Raw genomic sequence first — 4541 nt, 5'->3', positions numbered from 1 at the left:
AGGAGTGTGGGCAATTGCAGCCACTGAGAAAGCAGCGAGGTGGTGTTTAGTGGCATTCAGGAGAGAAATACCCTGTTAATATATATAATATATACAGGGTGGACATAAAGTTTGTGTGCAGTTAAAATAGTTTAACAAAGTAAATTGCACACACACACACAAATATGTATGTGTGTATATATATATATATATATATATATCACGAGAAATTTGCATACATGTACCCAAAGGAACCTATCTGAGAACACTCATCACAGCACTGTTTCTGCTGGACAGCCAGGGTGACTGTCACCACTATCGGACATGTGATCTGTTCACACAAGCAGATTCCTCAAAGCCATCAAAAGCCACGAACTTGTCTTCAGAAAGCTAATGATTAGGCCTCAAAAATATAATATTAGGGACAAAAGTAAGAAAGAGACCCATGTCCCAATGCCATTCCCACATCATTTGAAACAACACCCCACACAACAATAAGCATATTTCCTGTAAATATGTGAGTAAACACCCACAATTAGAACATGGGGAGTGGGTGGCTGGATGTGTGTGGACCCCACAGAAACAGCACTGTGCTGAAGTGCTGTGGGGTGGGGAATAGAGGATGGGCAGTAAAGGGGAAAAAGTAAAATCAAATAAAAAGGCTTTTTAGGAATCTCAGTTTGCCCTGAGCTTACCTGTGAGGTTAACTCAGCATGGTGCACCTGAGGTGAAAAAAAAAAGAGAGGAGTAAGTTCAGCCTGATCAATTCTATATAAGTTCAGTCTGATCAATTCTGTATAAGCTCAGCCTGATCAATTCTATATAAGTTCAGTCTGACCGATTCTATATAAGTTCAGTCTGATCAATTCTGTATAAGCTCAGCCTGATCAACTCTATATAAGTTCAGCCTGATCAATTCTATATAAGTTCAGCCTGATCAATTCTATATAAGTTCAGCCTGATCAATTCTGTATAAGCTCAGCCTGATCAATTCTATATAAGTTCAGCCTGATCAATTCTGTATAAGCTCAGCCTGATCAATTCTATATAAGTTCAACCTGATCAATTCTATATAAGTTCAGCCTGATCAATTCTGTATAAGCTCAGCCTGATCAATTCTATATAAGTTCAGTCTGATCAATTCTATATAAGTTCAGCCTGATCAATTCTATATAAGTTCAGCCTGATCAATTCTGTGTAAGTTCAGCCTGATCAATTCTATAAAAGTTCAGCCTGATCAATTCTATAGAAGTTCAGCCTGATCATTTCTGTGTAAGTTCAGCCTGATCAATTCTATATAAGTTCAGCCTGACCAATTCTATATAAGTTCAGCCTGATCATTTCTGTGTAAGTTCAGCCTGATCATTTCTGTGTAAGTTCAGCCTGATCAAATCTGTATAAGCTCAGCCTATCAATTCTATATAAGTTCAATCTGATCAATTCTATATAAGTTCAGCCTGATCAAATCTGTACCCTCTTTTCAGTTCAGGCCAAAGCTTTGCCATATGTATGTCACCCACCCCCTTTGCACTGCCAAGTGCAGCCTACAACGAGGTGTCTTCCCGAGCCCCTGGGGCTGAGGTCAGATAGCTGGTGGTGTAGAAAGAGCCTTCCTACATCACGGTCTTCAGAGAAAGGTGTGACGGCTGTCACAGCCCTGCTAGACAAAGGTTTAGCTCCCTGCACCACTGCCCACCTCCATTCGGGAGGCAAAATCCAGGTCTTGGCTCAAAATGACCATTTTGAAAGAAGCGGCAGCTGATGTCCACTGCCATCCTGGTCCCCTGAGTGTCCCCCAGGAAACATACCACCAAGACAGGACCAAGCTGGGAGGAGGGCACTTCTATGCCCTTCACGCAGGGCACCAGGTCAGTCACCAGGGTCGGCTGGATGCCGCTCTGAGCACAGATATTTTGACTCATGTTGTTCAAGGCAGAGAATGACATCAGGTGGTGAGGCCAGGCTTGTTAGTTGGGGTCCCTGAGGCCCAGTGCTGGTCGGGGCTGCAGCCCCTGTGACCTGAAACGCAGGGCTCCCTGTCCAGGCTGCTGCTGAAGATTCTGCTGCCACAGTTTTACCTGTTTATAAAACTGCCCCTTTCTTCACCATCTCTCTTTGTTCACCATCTCTTTCTCTCGAGCAGCCATAATGGTTTCCTGATGCTGTTTAAATGTCTCCTGCTTGGCCACAGGATATCTATCTGGTGGCTGTAGACTCTCATAGGCTCCTGGGGACCCCACCACACAACCAGGACAGGTGCCCTCCTCTGCCAGGTACCACATGGACTTACCATGCCTAAACCAGGGCGGGAAAGTCAATCTCCTCCTCCTCGTGGACCCCCACCCTCATCTGCAGCTACCCCAAGGGATGGCTCCTTTGGGCCAGCCCAAGATCAGCCTCTGGATCAGGACTGAGCCGGAAGTACTCAGACACTGGGTTGCCTGTTGTCATCTTGAATAAGGAACAGCCACTTCCATACCTTGGGACGAGGTACGTGGGGCACACAGGCCCAGCCTCTACTGTCCCCACGCCTGTCCTCAGGTCCCCACTGGGTGCAAAGACAGCAGAGGTTACGGAGGGGAGGCAGGAGAGCGAGTCCAAGTGGGACCTAGGGGCCAGGGCCAGGGGAGCTGGCACCCGAGGACACATCCCCGGGAGGCAGCGGGATGAGGACGGCTGTGCACCCTCCACTGTCCCATGGGAGTTCACTTACAAAACATCAATCCATGCCAAAATCAGCAAGGATCCCCAGACAGGGACCACAGAGAGCAGCCGTAAACCCCTGTCCGCTGAGGCAGCTGCCCAGCCCTGAAGCTGACCCCCACTTTACTGACCCTCCCCCAGGAAGGAGCCCTGAATCTCGCTATGGTGACCGGGATGCCTGCCTCTCCCACTATGAGCCAGTGGACAAATATTAGGACATTTGCGAGCCAGTTGTTGTGCCGTTGGTAGCTTGAAATCGGCCATCCTGGAATGGCTGCAGCTAAATTGCACTGGGGCCTCACTCCCAGCTGGGCTGTTCTCCAGGGCAGCTGCTTGGCCAGCACCCCCAGGGTGTTCCCATCATTTTTCCCCTTCCATAAAGCCACCCCAAATAAATGTGAAGCAGTGGAGGTGCTGCCACTGAAGATGCAGCCCCCCATCTCCCTCTTTGGGCCGAGTTGTTGCCCAAGACAGGAGACATGCCAGAGCCGCTGTTCACCACGGAGGGGCCTGAAGCTGCAGCCGCTCACCTCCCACTGAGAGTTGGTCCAGCCCATGGTGCCCCTGGGTGTAGATGACCCACCAGCTGACCTGTCTGGGGTGATGCCACCCCTGGGGGAGGCCAGGGCATCAGAACACAGTCCTTCTGGCTCTGCTCCAGTGGGTGAGGCCAGTGCCAGTCTGCTGGGGCTCATCCTCTCAGCCAGATGTCAGTGTTATAATTTTGTCATTTGAACATCTCAGTTCTGTCCCTCTCTTCCCTGTTGACCTGTGTCATATCTTCAAACCTGCCCTGATCACAGAAGAGGGGTGTCAGTGTCACCCCTTCCAATCATAACCAGAGGTGAGACTGTTCATCCTGCGGTCCCTGATGACGCTAATCAGGCCACCAGGAATAACCTTTGTCACACCCTTTAACTCAGCCTTGTGTGTTCGCAGCTGTTTTCCAGGAAGTCTAGTCAGCGTGGAGGGTGGTGTCCCTCATCCCACCCCTTCCCTGACCCACTGGCTCTGATCATCTCATGGTAATACCTGGCTGGTATTTTTAGTTTTTGTAGAGATGGGGTCTTGCTATGTTCCTCAGGCTGGTCTCAAACTCCTGGGCTCAAGGGCTCCTCCCATTTTGGCCTCCCAGAGTACTAGGATTATAGGTGCGAGCCACCCAGCCTGGCCTTCTCTGCATGTCTGTTCTCCCATAGAGCCTGCGTTTAGAAACAGCAAGCGTCCTGGCCGGTTTAGGCTCCTGGAGCAGAATGCCGCAAACTGGGTGCCTTACACGACAGAACATCACTCCTCACCCTCTGGAGGCTAGAAGTCACCACCAAGACACAGGCAGATTTCGTGTCTGGTGAGGGCCTGCTTCGGTCCCTCTGGTGACGGAGCCTTTCTGTTCTGTCTTTGAACGGCAGAGATGAGAAAGGAGGCAGCTCTCTCATGCCTCCTCCTGTAAGGACACTAATTCCGGGCAGGAGGCTCCGCCCTCCTGATCTCGGCACCCTCAGAGGCTCCGCCTCCTAATACCATCACCATAGGGGTCAGGGTTTCAACCTGAGAATTTGGGGGGACACACTATGCTGTGGTCTACAGCCTGGGTGTCTGCTAAGACAGCCACATGCCACACTGGCTGTGGGGCCGAAGAGGGGCTGGTCAGGTGACGTCTATCCATAGGACAGTCCCTAGAAGTGAGTGCAGACATGTGAAATGCTCCTGAATCATTTTTATTTCCATCACATGTTCACAGAGTAATATTGTGGACATATTTGATTCGCAAAATACATTTTATGAGATAAATTTTATCTATTTCCTTTACATGTTGAATGTGTCTACTAGGAAATTTAAAACTACCCAGGGGCCCTGCA

This window comes from Otolemur garnettii, unplaced genomic scaffold, assembly GCF_000181295.1.
Source record: "Otolemur garnettii isolate 467f Iridium unplaced genomic scaffold, OtoGar3 scaffold00116, whole genome shotgun sequence".
NCBI lineage: Eukaryota > Metazoa > Chordata > Mammalia > Primates > Galagidae > Otolemur > Otolemur garnettii.
Note: the sequence above shows the minus strand (reverse complement) of the source record.